General features: G+C 38.0%; 1 pseudogene; it reads left to right on the plus strand.

Annotated features, from left to right (window-relative positions):
• The first annotated feature begins 15,498 nt into the window (after positions 1-15,498).
• On the plus strand, positions 15,499-16,028 carry LOC106005687 (annotated as a pseudogene).
• The last annotated feature ends 471 nt before the right edge of the window (positions 16,029-16,499 follow it).

Raw genomic sequence — 16,499 nt, forward strand, 5'->3', positions numbered from 1 at the left:
GTTAACCTGGTAAGAAAGCTGGAGGCCTCCGTTTTGAGGGGGGGGGGGGGGAGTTCAAACGGGGAATCCCCTGCGCATGCGTGGGGGAGCCCTCGCCTCAACCCCGCCTCCTAAGCTCCCTAAAACCCCCAAGCCAGCGTCCTGTCTCTGGTCGTTTTTAAACCATCATGGGTGCCTGTCCCACTTTCCCAGAAATGCATGAGGTAAGTAATACAAGCTCATTTTGTTCTCACGAGTACCCTACAAGGTTGATATTTTATTCCAGTTTCTATGCAGGTTAAGAAAGTTAGAGGTTAAAAAAGTAAACCCCAAGATAATTATGAAAATTGAACTACGATTTGAATGCAGTAAAACCTCTAAACTTTGCACCGTCTCCCAGTAGCCTCCTAAATGGTGGGTCCTCCCTGAGCCCTCTGCTGTATTGCCTTCTTCCTGGCTCTGGAAACACACATCCCATATTCTAGGTCCCTGAAATAACCTGTTTTTATGGATTCTTGGGTTCAATGTCTGGTGGCTTTTTCAATTTTTTTTTTTTCTTATTCTTCAAAAACAATCATTCCCCAACATTCTTCTCCCTTCCTTACACCGTAGATTCCTAGATATTTCCACTTATGGCAAGAGCCTTCCCTCCTATGACTTCACCTTTTGTCTCTAGGTGAGAAACTTCCTTCCGTCCTCTTTCTGAAGCGTTTGGCAAGACCAGCTGTCTTCTGGACCTTTCTAGCTGGGTGTTTTAAGGAAATCATGAAGTTGTCTCATTCAAATTCTAAGAAACTCTTCTCTCTAGGGAGCCTTTCCTCACGCCTTCCATGCTCCTATTGTAGGAGCTTCTACTCTTTGAGTCATGAGTGGAAACGCCCACAGCATCTCTGCAGCTCTCAGGGGCCCTCAAGAATATTGATTCCTTGGTGTCTCCTTTGTTCATTTCCTGTGAGACTCACTGCCATGGTCACTGTCATGATCAGGACTTCATCTCTTGCTTGAAATATTGCTCCTCTTTCTCCAGCCATGTATCCTAGACGTTATTGATAGACCGACCCTCTTGAGCCATATCTCTGATCATTCTCCCCAAATGTCTCTGTTGAATGAAGCTCAAATATTTAACTTGGATAAAGGACCTCCTTGTCCTTTCCTCAATTTACCCTCATATCCATTGCTCTTGTTGACTTGCTGAGGTTTTTGGTTCCCTCTGGTTCTTTCCCCTCAATGGCCCTTCCCCACCCTTCTCTACATGCTAAACTCTCCTCATAATTCAAGGCCCAGTTCAAGTATGAGGGTCTCTTTCCTGAATATTTCTCCCAATTCCCCTCAGTCATTGAAGATTTCCTGTTTCTGAATACCCACTTAACTTGTATTATTTTTATTCTTCTTATAACTTTTAATTTTATTATTCCATTTTTAATTTTTTTTCTTTTGTCTATTCACTTTTGATCCCCCTTCACCCATTTCTCCCATCCCCCACCCTCCATTTCTGGCAACCATCAGTCTATTCTCTATATCCACAAATTTGATTTTTTCTTTTTTTTCTTGATTCCCCATATAAAAGAGATCATAAAGTATTTCTTTCTCTGACTTATTTCACTAAGCGTATTGCCTCCATGGCCCGTCCATGTTCTGCAAATGGCAAGGTTTCATTCTTTTTTTGGCTTAACGGTAATGCCTTGTGTGTGCGCACAGGTGTGTATGACACGATTTCTCTATTCATTTATCCCGTGATGGATATTAGGTTGTTTCCATATCTTGGTTACTGCAAAAAATACAAACATTTTTATCATTTTTATCCTTCTTATAACCTTTTTTAAAATTTAATTTAATCTGATTTTTTTCCAGTGTTCCAAAATTCATTGTTTAGGCACCATACCCAGTACTCCATGCAATACATGCCCTCCATAATACCAACCACCAGGCTCACCCAACACCCTACCCTCCTACGAAACCTCATTTATTTTTTCACCCCCACGATTAAATTGTAATGAGCTACATTGCAATGTATTAATTCAAGGCCAAAGATACATATTTGTATGCTTGTTATGGTATCTGATGAGCAGTTTTTTCCTAAAACACAAATCTGATCATTTTATTCTTCTGCTTTGTCTATGAGATAAAGTCTGAACTCATCAGCATGTGATGCACGGCCTTCCTCACATCACCCCCTTGGGCTTGTCCCACCACTCCTCACTCAGTGCCCATCAAACAGAACCACTTACAGCATTAGAACAAACTCAAGCTCATTGTGCCTATGCCTCTGTGCCTTCATCTGAGCTATTTCTGCAGCATTATTCCCTTCCCTCCTTTACAGGGTAAAATCATAATCTTTCATCCAGATCCAACTTAGGTATTACTTACTCTGTGAAGTCATCCTCAACCTTTAAATTGGAAATTATTATTTATTCTGGACTCCCCCATACTTTAGACACATCTCTAATTCTGATGCTATTGCATTATATTAGTGACATGTTGGACTGTCTCACCTGATCCCTCCTTGAAATTAAGGAAATCAATGCCTCATAGTTATCTTTGTGTTCCTCAGTATCAGGTAAGGGGCCTGTCACTTGTTGAACAGTCAGTACTTCTAGAACAGATACTTGAGTAAATAAATGAGTGAAAGAATGAAGGAAGGAAGGAAGGAAAGAAGTAACCTAAATCAATATTGAATGGACTCATCTTAATTTTGTGATATATACTAAAAAAATAGAATTCTTGTCATGGTCCAAATTTCTATTATAGCCTTCAACAACTTATTGGAAAGGAAGCAACTCTATGAGTTTATTCATTCCATTCTTCATGTTTTCTAGTACAGGTAGGCTCTTAAAAAAAAAAATCAATTGCAGATCTGGTTTCCATCCTCCAAAATCCAAGGATCTCTGTTATGTATTGTTCTCTCTGATATACTAAAACAGGTAGATGTATCCTAACACAACAAATGTATATATATTCCCACAGCAGATAGTTCCAAGAATTCAACTTTGGTACTGATAATCATTTATCTTTAATTGGGCTAAATCTTGACTATTTCATTAAATTGCTCAATATTATTTATGCTTCCATATTTCCACAATGTCTAGTTGCCATCTTAATGAATTTAAATTTTCTGAGGAAAAGGTGACTTGGGGTTAACTTGAAGACAATTGAGTTTTCTCTTTTCACAAGAAATCCAGTATTGGGGCTGTTATAGACAGAATGGCATGTAGCTATCTGAAGTTTATTGAATACATACCCTTAAGCTTCTTATGTGATAAATCACAGAACACATTTTAGCCAAAGCACTTATTCCCCTCTGGAAGACTTTATATTTAAGCTTTCCATGACAGTATGTGATACAGAAAAGACAACGCAATTTGACATATGAAGAAAGTTGTGTGAGGAGGCTCTCTGGACACAGAGGGATACATAGAAACAAAGGGTCTTGGTCTCTACTTCTGATATGACCACTAGGTAGCTATGATCTAGGCCAATAGACACCTTCTGAGTTTAATCCCCTTGTCTATAAAATGAGGAATTTGTGATCTAAGGTCCTCTGCAGCTCTAAAGCGGTCTAAGCTTTGAATTTTAAGGAGAACATTCATAGATCCTTGAGTAAGCTCATCTTGTGGAGGTCGGGGGAGGGGAAACTTGACAAATTTGTCTTCCTCTCTCACAGTAATGCTTTGACCATAAAAACCATCCTAAAGTGTGATTATTTCTTGCCGTCTACGCTGACTCAGTGTTTATCATTGTCAGGTGGTGTGACTTTTGGCACCACCCAGAAAGAAACTCCTCTCTTGGAGTAGGATATCATTAAGTAATTTTAGGAATAAAGAATGAATGACTTGAATTTCAATTAAAAAAAAAAAACAAAGACTCAGGATGTCTTGATGAATAAAACAATTGATTTAGGTTCAGTCAAACCTGAGACCTTGCCAGTGGCATAAGGAAAAATAACACCACTGGATTTTAAAAGAACAGGAACTGAAATCAGTTTTTCCTCCATTGTGGAAGAGGATAAGGGAAGCCAGAACACGGAGCCAAGTACTTTTAAGCTCCACAGGAAGGGTGAAGCCCCACTCTTGTGCTGGGTCTCCAAAAGAAGAAACCAGCTAACAGAACAGAGGAGCTCAATTTAAGTGGGAATTTTCTAATAAGTAGAATGTCCCCAAGTAGGAACTCCTTAACTGGTCACTTCAATAATATATTTGAGAACCTTATTGCAGGAAAAGCACGTGTTATAAACAGGGTATTAGGGATTTAAATATTGAATCTGCCCTCAAGGAGACTATAGTCTAGTAGAAATCATCTGACATGTACATAAAAAACCCTAAAACTAGATAGAAGGTAAAATTTATGAACCGAGTAGAAAGGTAATAAATCCAATGTCAGTGGCAATGTTCAAGGAGAGACTGCATGACTGTTTGGGTGACGTAAGTGAGATTTATACATCCGGTAGGAAGTTAAACTACATGACCTTCAAGATCCTTTCCAACAAATGCTTTGTGGTTTTATTAGACTGTCACTATAGTAAGTTTTTTTTTTTTTTTTAAACAGGATTGTCTAATTTTCTGTTCTCACATCTCAGATGTTTTTCTTGTAGGTATCTCTATTGTATAGTATCTTTTATCAACATTAGTATTAAAACAAACATTGTTAATTAATTTACTTTAAGTATATCTGACAATTCAACTAGTTTGAAAAAGTCAATAGAGCATATTTAAAACTATTTCTATTTTATCTAATAATTAAGACTAATTTCCATTTTATCTAATTATCACATGGTTTCACTTACTTGTGGAGTATAAAGAATAACATGGAGGACATTAGGAGAAGGAAAGGAAAAGTGAATTGGGGGAAATCGGAGGGGGAGACGAACCATGAGAGACTGTGGACTCTGAGAAATGACCTGAGGGTTTTGGAGGGGAGGGGAGTGGAGGGTTGGGTGAGCCTGGTGGTGGGTATTAAGGAGGGCACGTATTACCTGGAGCACTGGGTGTGGTGCATAAACAATGAGTCTTGGAACACTGAAAAAATAAAATTAAATTAAAAAACATTTTTAAAAACTGTTTCTAAAAGGCAAATACATTTTTTCTAATATAATCATGATGGATTTTTTAAAAGGGAAACTTAATTGTTTTATATAATACAAACCATAAAAATGGGACTAAAATAATAATCTTACAAACATTTATAATTTCCATTCACTCTTCATACTACTTTAGCTTTAAGATTAATTGTTCAGAATCTTATTTCACAGTCACTCAACTTTTATTGACTTCGATATTGACAGACTTGGTACAAGTTATAAAGCCTTATGTGGCATGATATATAATTAGAATACTTTGTCTCATAACTTATATTAATGGTTGCATGTCAGAGAATGCCAATTTGCCTCTGAGAAGAATGTAAACCTACATTAATTCATTTATTGTGGAAAAGCCTATCAGGGCCATTAACCACTTTGTCTTTGCCTCACATAGTGAAGTGTGAGCCGCTGCAGGGGTGGGTATGAGCTGTGCAGGCTCAGCCTACTGTTCCTTAATGTGACTTCTGTTAACAGTAAATTCATATTCAACTCGCCTACTGGTGAATTTTTCAAAATGTAAAGGTGCTTGATCTGGATCAGATTAAAAATTTTTTTTTTAAAGCATTAGTAGAAGAGTAATTTGATTTCTAAATGGTTGTGGTAGGGAAGACTCTCACTGTCGTTCCTAAAACCTCATACATAAATTCAGTTGAATGGTACTGGATATGATCCAACCATTTTTAGAGCACTGAGTTATAAATAATTAAGTAGCAGGATCTGGTGTGTTGTTTATAGGTCAAGATACACATACTCTGTTCTTATGCCCGAGGGTGATAAGGCTCTAGCAACTGATTGAGCTACCCAAACTGACAAGAGGCTGCTATGTAAACTGGAGAGCAAATTTATTAACGTGTTGGAGGAAAATTCACTTTTGAAGAGAAAAGATACTCTGGTGCCTCGCTCTCTCCCACAGGCCAGGTCAATAATGTGGCTCTTGCTTAGTGAGCACAACATCTGATCAAGGATAGGTAGCTGAATGATATTTATGGCGCCTGTTATCTATCTAGAAAAAGACTGGAGGTCTATCTCCACAGTAACAATGTCTTTGAGGCCCCCATGTTCCCCCCAGATAGTGCTGGACACTCTCTGACAAATTCTTGCTATTTGGAATCTCTGTTTATAGATACCATAAATGTTATTTTCTTTACTATACCTTTCTATCAAAGGATGATTGAACATCATAGAGAGGCTTAGGTAAAATGGTGGCGGGCCGGTGGGGGTGGGGGGAGGGGAGGCTCATTCAAATGCCCCCAAGGGCCAGCTAGTAACAGAAACAAGTGAGGTTGATGAGAAGTGAGAGAAGTGTTGGAAAAGAACCAAATTTACTTTATTTTTCCTGAATATAGTCTGAACAGGTGTGTATGACATTTTTAGAGATATTTGATATTTTAAAATAAAAAACCTTGAAAATAGAAATATTTCCTTGTTTAAGTCTCTTTCATAATTCGTTACATCTGGACTTATCATGGAAACATAAGGTATCACCATCAGACCATGTAAACCTAAACCACAAATCCTTCAGTTGGGTACAATAATTTGATTTACTCAGTTTCATACACAAAAATGGAGCTGAGAAGCCCTGGTGCTCTTTCACACATACAGATTCTCTTTACACGGTGCTTGGGTCTGGTGATGTCTTTGTGCGGTTCTGGCATCCCGATACCATTGCCCTTGACTTTCAGTTATTGCTTTGCAGCTCAATGGCTTCAGTTTGTAGCTCTTGTTCTCATATTATCAATCCCAAATTACAAAGGTAAACTTTCTGATGTTTCAATGTTACTTTATTTTCATAAAGTTTAAAATCAGAAAACTTCTTTGGAATTCCATTTTCAACTCCACAGATTTGGTGATATCGCTCAAGCCATGACTTTCGTTTCAGGAACGTGATTTCAGTGCAGGAGGATGGGCCGGATTATTCCTTGCCCAATTAGTTTCTTAAAGACACAATTTCACTTCAAGTGAGCAAATTGAATCATACATTTGTGTAACTGATGAATGTGGTGAATGTCTTTGCAGAGAACTATTCAAAATCGATGGGTTCTTGCATCAAAAGGCCAAGACTTTGATCCACTTTTCATTGTTAGAGATTGAGTGGCAAATAACTTTAAAGCATCCAAAAATATTAGCAGTTGGCCACATAAGTCTATGTACTGCAACAGGCCACAATAGGATCCATCTAATTTATAAAAAGAAGCCCTTGGATATCTGGATTTTATGCTATGCAACGTTATCCAGTCCACAATATTAATTACAGCACATTCATGGTATGTTGCATTTTAAATTCTTTGGCACAAAGCAATTCCTAGAAAATGATGTAATCAGGTGACCTAAATTCTATGTCTTGGGAAATGTTTCCTTCCTAAATTTAAGTTTTCACACTAACACTGTCCATTGTAAGAGTTGAATCACACTGACTGATTTTGACCAACGGCCCTGTGTTTTGCAAATTTTCTTGGAGACAAAGATCAGTCATTTGCCAGGTCCAATCACAGCCTGTCATCTTCTGACCCATGAGCATTTTTGTCAATATCACCAATTCAGTGTCACTGATGATGTGATATTATTTAAACCTGTGCTGTCCTCATCTTCAGGAAAAAACAAAACAAAACAAAATGCTGCAACCAATTTAACTTTTTTTATACAACTTTTCTGCAAGGGCTAAGACATAACTTCAATATTCTGGTCAACAGTACTTCCAGTAAGATTCCCATTTACAAATGCTTGTTTCTGTGCAGAACACATAATTTCTGCTGTACTCTATGATCCTCTTTTATAAACTTGCCATCCTTTATAAAAGCTCTTGCTGTCTGGGTCATTCTTTCACTTAATATATAACCCCACTTATAGGAGTATCGGGTATGTTATTCATATTCAAAAACAGTCATTGACATTTCAATCCTAGTCTCAGGTGAAGTTTTTCATTTCTCATCTTCTCCATATACCAGTCATAAACATTATGATTTGTTTCATGATGGTTTATTTCATATTTTACAACCTCTTAAGTTGTGGTTCTTTCAATACGGACATCTTTTATTTGCACATTATATATGGAAGACTATTCTTCACTTCATCAAAGAAAGAGGATCTTTTCCATTGAGTCTTAATCAAGCATCTTTTTCCTACATTCAGTGGAGATAGGCATATAGAGAGACACTTCTTTATTTTAGAAGACACAAACACAAGCAGAAACTGAAATCAGCTTTAACATTAGAGAAACAATAGGGAGTGAGGGTGACTGTGGCTAATTAAAGGCCAAATGTTCCATCTAAGGGGAGAGTAGCTGCTACTCTATGTAAAAAAAGTAATTCATTATCTTCATGTAAGAATGCAGATCTAGTATTGTCAAGATCGATTTTTTTTTTAAAAAGAAAAGCTGAAAATGATCGGCTCAATTAAAAAAAAAAAAAAGAAAGGAAATTACAGGTCAACAGGCTAGACAGAAGAGGTCAGAAAGCCAAATCAGTCCCATAGGCAATCAGTAGGCAATTTCTGTAATAAAGTATTAAGATATTTTCATAAAATTTTACTTTTCTGAGATTATACCCACCACTATGATTGGAACACTATATATTTCCCAACATCTCACGCATTCTAAAAAACAAAATTATAAATATCAACTCATAGTGTGAATCTCTGATTTTCGTTATCCCAGCAGGTTCTTTCTGCTGGTGGGGATGTTGATCACATGGACCTGTATCCCTGTCATCCACTGTCACCGAAAGGATGTCGTGTGATGCAGCCTCGCCACTGTTCTGAGTTTATGAATGGGCTTGTGACCCAACCGGTCCAGTCAGAATCCTCTCTGGGTTTTTATTTAAATGTTGACCTACTCGCTCTTCTTGGGGCTCAGAGCCATAAAGTACATGGTGTCTAGAATTATTTATGGTCACTTTTGCCATAACCCAAAAAGAGTCTACCTCAAAATGATGCTAACATGGAGAAAGATATCACAGCCAAAAACATGAAGAAAAGAGATAAATAAACCCAGAATTTTCCTTGGTCTTTCTAGTTACATAAACCAGTATATTTATTTTGGCATAGGCTGGTTCAGGATGGGTTCTGTAACAAGCAAATAGTCCCGACTCCATCTGATTAGTACAGATAACTAATATTATTCATTATGTCTGAGTTGTTTGGCAAGCTATATGGTCCATATAATCCTAAATATTCTCTATTATAATATACTATACTTAATTGTAATCTCTTATTTAACATCAATTTTATGTGCTAGATTTGGAAAACCTTATCTGTGAAGAGGAAGATAGTAAATATTTTAGACATTCTGGGCCGGATGTACTCTGTCACTAGTAACTTAACTCTGTCTTTTTGAGAAAAATCAGCCATAAATAGTCCGTAAACAAATAAGCCCAGTTATGTTACAGTAAAACTTAATCAATGGCACTGAAATGTGAATTTCATATAATTTTCACATGTCACGAAACATTACTCTTCATTTGATTTTTTTCAATCACTTAAAAATCATTCTTAGCTTGTGAGCCGTATTTGGCCTGCAGGCTATGGCCTGTTAACCTTGGAGTAGATCATAATGTCCGTAAGGGCAAGGAGGGGGCCTCATCATCATTGTGTCCCCAGCACTCAGGGGCAGTGCTCGCGAGTAGCAACATATCCCTAAATATTGAATGTGGGTAAATGAGTACTAAAGAAGATCAAGATTATGGAAAAAATCAGTTTTCACAAAAAACAGTAACACTAAACCTTCTGGAAACTTACTAGAAATTATTAAAGACTGAAGGAACCCAAGGAAGGTCACTGCTTCTTCCAGTTGTCTGGCCCCCGTCTTTGGCCTTTCCTCCTCTCTTTATACCCTCCCTCCTGAATTGTCCCAGGAGCCCCAACTCTTGCTCCTTCTATTATGCAGACCAATGTTTCTCTTTACAACTACTATCCCCAAACTTGCATATTGAAACCAATCAAAGTATTCAGGGGACTAGAGGAATCTACCTTACAGGTCAGGGAACAAACCTCCCAGTTCTATTCAAGACATCCTCAACAGGTCATTGGTCTCAGGCACATGCTTAAGAACTGATCTTTTTCACACATAAAATGGAGACAAGTATCACATATGGAACCAACTCCATACATTTTCTTGAAAGTTCCACATGAATGAGTAACATATGGGATACATAGATTTTTTTCTAAATTCCTAAAAAAATTCAACACATTATTGGTAAAGATTTTAGGATTTTTCATGATGATTAATGTTTATGACGAATGTGATCCTGCCTGCTTAACAAAGCAAATTTGTTTTAAAGGGGCCATAATTGTAAAGAAATTTCTCATCTTAAAATAAAAATAAACCTTCATACTATAATTTTTCTTAACTGAGAATCTGGTATTCAACTGTTTGCAAATTATTAATACATGAAAAGGAAAAATGACAACATTTGCATCTTAATTATATAAAAAAATAAAAGAACTCAGCCAGCCTAATCTCAAGAAAATATGAAAATTACACCTTTAGGATCCTATGCTCTAGAGAAATGTGGATCTTTCTAAACAGCTTTTAAAATGATATTTTATTCTAGTGGAATCTTTTCTCTTTCATTAACCTGGAGACTTTCAGTTAAAGTAACTATCAAATGAATAAAACAGCAATGTATTATCAATGTATAACATACTGATCTTAAATAATAGTACCCTAAAATTTTTTAGTCTTTCATACAATAATGAACAAGTCTCTTTTCTTCAAAATCATCTTTAATGTGTTGTATAGCTACTGTTGCTAAGATTCTTTTCTTTTCTCTTTTTCTTGAAAAAGAATATTATGTTACATAGCCTATGGGGTCCCCTTATCTTACCTTAACTTCTGCTATCATAACTACACAAAACTAAATCTGCGCAGACATGTCTTTGTTTTAAATAAAGAATGATCCATGGAAGTGGTTAGATTTTAAATTGTTTTAAATATTCACATTATATTTCAAACCATCAATTCTCACAAATGAAAAATCAATTCTGACAAATGAAAAATTTGAGTTTCTAGTCCATATCATCCAGTTAATCTGTCCGTATTTGTTTATGAGATATGAGAGTAAATATAAAATACTAATTCCCGACAAATGTGCCTCCATCAATTAAGAACAGGATGAAAACATCTGGTTGCTTTAACATAAATTATGATTGCTCTCACTGGTTATCTCTCTTTGGCTGTATAAAATCAAGTGGACTTGAATGGAGCATTCTTTCTCCTTCTCTATTACTCTAGCAAATAATATCATTTTCCACACTTGCCACTGAGGGACTTTTTCAAAAGAGATTTTACTCTCATTTTCTTCCCTTGTGGGGATGATATGGGGAAAAGGGCAGTAGAGGGAGGCAGGGAATTAAACCAAGCCCAGCCAATTTTCAAAAAATAGATAATGTGTTCTGACCACCTCTCAGTTGTAAGCTCCTAATCGGTAAAAGCCAAAGTTGTGCACAAGTTTAACTTCCCCATTACAGTGTGAGTTCTTCAAAGACAGACCCCTATTTTACTCATGTTTTTACCCCCAGCACCTACCATGCACGATACAAGAGATGCAGGAAGAGTTTAGCAGGAGTGCTGAAAGAATTGATGAGTGGGTGGAAGGTCAGTGGTTAAGATTCTATGTGTAGCCACAGCCATAACTCCCTTTAAAAGACAAATATAGACAATATCTCATTGGCTAGGACTGTAGGGTAAGCCCCACTAAAGAGTAAGAGTAGTCATTGTTATTATTTTAAATATAGAAAATCATTAGTGAAAGCCACTCAAAAATTTGCATTCGGGGCGCCTGGGTGGCTCAGTGGGTTAAGCCGCTGCCTTCGGCTCAGGTCATGATCTCAGGGTCCTGGGATCGAGCCCCACATCGGGTTCTCTGCTCTGCAGGGAGCCTGCTTCCCCTCTCTCTCTGCCTGCCTCTCTGCCTACTTGTGATCTGTCTATTGAATAAATAAAAATCTTAAAAAAAAAAAAAAAAAAAAAATTTGCATTCATCTATTGAGATCTGAAAGGTTAGGTTGGTTTAGGATTGATCACAAGATAGTAGGAATTAAAGAAATACCATTGGATTAGAAACTAACAAAAGTTTTTAATGTCAAAGACCATTTTAATCAATTATAGGATTTTTGTTCCTTTTGAATTCCTGTGTTGCTTTTGACAATATTTCAGAATGAGGCAGGGTTAGAATTGCTTTTCACCCAGTAAAGAACTACATGGAAAAATTGGCTTACCTTCTATTTTCTAGAGACAAAGGTGAGATTCTATTGAAAAGAAACAGGATAAGAAAAAGCATAATTAACTAACTCATTCTCAATATTCCTGGTCTCCTTCCTGTTACTCAAATGGATCTTTCGTTTTAAAATGAACACTTGGGGACACGCTGGTGAGTTTGACTTTGATCAGTATAGGCCCCAAGATTTCCTTGATGGTTTGCCTTTGCATAAAAGAAATGGATGTCCCTGGGCAGTCTGTGGAATCTGCTCCTGTATTCGAATAAGGCCTGCTGTCATTACTGCTTCACTTAGAGTAATACTGCTGGTTATTACAGCCACAACATCCAACACTGCTCAGAGATTATCCCTTCAAAAGAAGAATCAAGAACTAGGCTGCTTATAGCAAAGACCGGTATATCTACCTCACCATTAAAAAATTTTTATTTCTTGAACAACATAAGACAAAAATCTAATGTAGAATCACCAATAAAATCCTCCCAAGTTAATTTCTGACTGAACATTGCCCAGTTAAAGTCCCCAGCCAGTGAGACCACAGAACAAACACCACAGTGAGTAAAGAAACATAACCTGATACCAATGTTGTCCATATTACCCAGGTAGAAAGCTATTGCCCACAGAGTCAACAAGATGCAGGAAATACATGTGTCCGCACGCATGTGTCAGAATGCAAGGAGATAAGCCAAATCTGGATTTGACTAGTATCTAAAGCTTTCTCTGACAAATTCAAGGACATAGTGAATACATCTCAGGAAGTGTAACTTCAAGTTAACCTGACCTTAATAAAGACTTACTAGTGTTATAATAAAGTCTCTATAACTGGATGTGCATATTCATGTGATCTCAGCTATTCGAGGTTCTTACTCAGAGAGTCATTACTGGGGCCTAGGCTTCGGGGCGGGGAAACATGAGCAGTAGCCTTTAGAAATGGTCATGACTTGGTGATGTCCATTGTAGTTCGTGGGAGTTGATCATCAGTGAATACATCCTCAGTGAATACATCCTCACATGGTCTGTTGCACTGATGAGCACTGCTTCTGATAGAGTTAGACACAGTGTAGTAGAGCGCAACAGCACCCCAGATAGGGCAACAGCTTACAAAAATGTCTTGGGAAAAAAGTGATTCACACCATTAAAAATCCAGGCACAGTAAACCGATAATATGGTCTCAATTGTTGACCAATTTCCTAAAATATAATCTGGGAGTTTATAGAAAGAAACTATATAATTCTGTCTGGAAACAGATAATACACCAATTCACTTAAAAACTAAAATATGGGAGTGTCTGGGTGGTTCAGTTGGCTAAGCACCTGCCTTTGGCTCAGGTGCTCACCCTGCCTCCCTCTAAGCAAAGGAGCCAAAGGTTATGATCTCAGGGTCCTGGGATCGAGTCCCGCATCAGGCTCTCTGCTCAGCAGGGGGTCTGCTTCTCCGTCTCCCTCTGCCCCTCTCCCCTCTGGTGCATGCTTTTTCTCTCTCTCAAATAAATCAATAAAATCTAAAACAAAAACCAAAACCTAAAATGTGTATCATTTGTTTTAAAGGGATAAACAAAATATAATTAAATTAAAGAAAAAAAGGAGACAGTGAGACAACCCCAGTAGGCCATTTCAAGTCCCTACAAAGATGTTTCAAACCTAAAGCTACAGGAACACTTTGAGAGGCCAATGATCCATCAAGTAAGGACCAAAGCACCCATATGTAGTGCTTACAAGGCACTCAGCTTTTACCATATTTTTGTTTAATAAATGTGAATTACTGCAGAATTATTTTTATAACCCACTAGAAAAATGTTGTTCCGTGATATTAAATTCACCAGCACAGAGATGCTTTCTGGAATATCAAGCAGGCACCGAGTTCTGAATTTGTGCCGGAACATAACAAACACACACCACAATTTCTTTGGCTTCACATTAAGAAATCAGATGGTGCTCAGGGAGTGCATGAGCATTCTGAAGGGACAATGTCCTCCAAATAAAAGAAGCCCTTGATCCTATCTCAGAGTCAAGAAGTTCTAGATTTATGTCTGCAATTATGTCTACATAATTTACATGGATCACAAGCTATTTTCTGGGTTACAAGGAAGAAGGCTGGTGGGGGTGGGAAATGGGTGTTTGGATAAAGAGGACTTGAACTTTCTGACAGGAATCACAAGGAGAATCTCAGCCTTATTCACACAGCGTCAGGTGTCAGTGCCTTGCTGGAGAGGAGGAGGTATCCAGAAGAGAACCCCCAGGCTCTGGGATATGTCCCTAAGTGGCCGGAAGAGTATCCAATGATTTGGGGTTTTTTGCTTGTTTTTCCAAATAGAAAGGAGTCCAGGAAGGCTGTATGAGAACAGAGCACTGGAGATTTACAGGGGGTAAAACCCAGCTAACAGAAATATGTCAGTATAACCCACCACAAATCTTCAGTTTGCACGAAAGCCTATAGAGAAGGACGCTCCAAAGGTAGAAAAAATAAAATAATTATCTTTGGCTCAGAGCCACCAACAACAAAACAGACCTCGATGCCACAATGATAGTGACTTGCAACTATAGACAGATCACTAGATAGGGTTAGTTTCTGACTCAGAGTCTGAATGAATGAATCAGTTTGGCTGGTTAGTATTAGGCAGTCTGTGAACAAAGGGGTTATTTGAACTGCCCTCATGGTTGTCTCCAGCAAATGGTCAGGTGGAAAGAATGATGTAGATAACGAAGATTATCACACTGAGGAAGATTGCCATTAAGACTCACTGGGTTTCACACCATGTGTTCCGTACAAAAAAATCAGAGCCTGTCCAGTGAGGACAAGGGGATGGTGCCCCACCTGGCTTCAGCTGTCTCCGAATGATCTCTGAGAAGTCACAACACAATCCTAAAGGCTGCTCTACCTGTTGTTCCTAACTTTCATTTTTTAACAAGTCATTTTTTTTTTTTAACAAGTCGGTCTTTGTAAAGAACTGTGGAGTTCCCAGGGTTGTTTTTTTGCAATGGGTATTGAAGAATCCAATTTGAAATACACAGTACAGTGTGCTTATGGGCCAACAGCTCTGGAATAGCCAACTGGAAAATGTTTTCCCCAAAGAAGTAAATGATACCAGAACCATTCAAGTGTTTCTCAGCCTTACTTGCTTATTCAGTTTAGCTGAATTATTCCAAGAGATTTAAAGTCTTGGCATCACTTGGTTTGCTTATTTGTTTTGTTATTCAGCACTTTTTCTCTCTTTTAAGAATATTTTAAATTGAGGCATGTTTCATGTGATTGGAAATGGGTGTAATATGTATTCTGTTAGATTTTGCTATCTTATGGCTGACAAGCTAGGCATTCATCCCAGCAGCTGCCACGGATGGATTTTGGGAGAACATGGCAACCCAAGTGTGGCTGTAGAGTGGAGCAAATGTGGCAGACATTTCTCTCCAAGAACTGAATCCAGAAATGGGAAGACAATGACAGTGAAAATTGGAAGGAAGTGCCTAAGATGGTGGTTGAAAGTGCCTACAAAGTCATCAAGCTAGAAGGATACAAGAGCTGGGCTACTGGATTGAGTGTGGCTGATCTCATGGACTCCTTGTTGAAAAATCTACCCAGGATCCGTCCAATGTCAATGATGGTGAAGGGACTGCATGGCATCGAGAATGAAATCTTCCCAAGCCTTCTGTATATCCCAAACACTCAGGGATTAACCAGTGTGTGCTCAACCAGAAGCTGAAGGATAATGAGGTTGCTCAGCTCAGGAGTTACCTAATGGGACATCCAGAAAGACCGAAAACACCTGTGACTTCTGGCTTCTAGGCTGTAGAAATTTAAAACTACAACGTGATTGGGGTGCCTGGGTGGCTCAGTGGGTTGAGGCCTCTGCCTTCAGCTTGGGTCATGATCCCAGGGTCCTGGGATCAGCCCCCGCATTGGGCTCTCTGCTCCGCGGGGAACCTGCTTTCTCCCCTCTCTCTGCCTGCCTCTCTGCCTACTTGTGATTTCTCTCTCTCTGTCAAATAAATAAAATCTTTAAAAAACAAACAAACAAAAAACTACAACGTGATTAACCACGAGCCTTCTGTTTTTCATCCGTACACGTGGATCACAGTTTGCTTTTATCTCCCTAAATATGTGAATCTGGACTCACAAAATCGAAGATACACTTGGTTTAATGTTGGCAATATGAGCCCTTAATAAGTAAAATTAACTATCATAAAAAAATAAATAAAATTAGGTATATTTAACATTCTATAAAATATACAGCTCTTAGGTA

Source organism: Mustela putorius, unplaced genomic scaffold (assembly GCF_011764305.1).
Source record: "Mustela putorius furo isolate JIRA1106 unplaced genomic scaffold, ASM1176430v1.1 tig00003909_pilon_pilon_pilon, whole genome shotgun sequence".
Lineage (NCBI taxonomy): Eukaryota > Metazoa > Chordata > Mammalia > Carnivora > Mustelidae > Mustela > Mustela putorius.